This window comes from Penaeus monodon, chromosome 24 (genome assembly GCF_015228065.2).
Source record: "Penaeus monodon isolate SGIC_2016 chromosome 24, NSTDA_Pmon_1, whole genome shotgun sequence".
NCBI classification, from domain to species: domain Eukaryota; kingdom Metazoa; phylum Arthropoda; class Malacostraca; order Decapoda; family Penaeidae; genus Penaeus; species Penaeus monodon.
The window spans coordinates 5269705-5269951 of record NC_051409.1 but is presented as its reverse complement, the minus strand read 5'-3'; positions in this window follow the sequence as shown (position 1 = coordinate 5269951).

The window sequence follows — 247 nt, the reverse complement described above, 5'->3', positions numbered from 1 at the left end:
ACTTCCACCTGAGAAAAAAAATAAATACTATTCGTATTGCCACACCGAATAGCTCTTAATCTCCCAAGTCCGTTCTATCAACATCAATATCCATCAGATGTGAAAAGTAGCCACACAATCTGAAGTGAAAATAAGTCATATTTGTCGTAAATTATGAACACTACCGGACTGTCATGCAAAAAGGCAATCCATTTGTCAAAACTGCATGCAAGCTTGTCACCTTTTCCCCTTGCTTGGAAACGCGTAA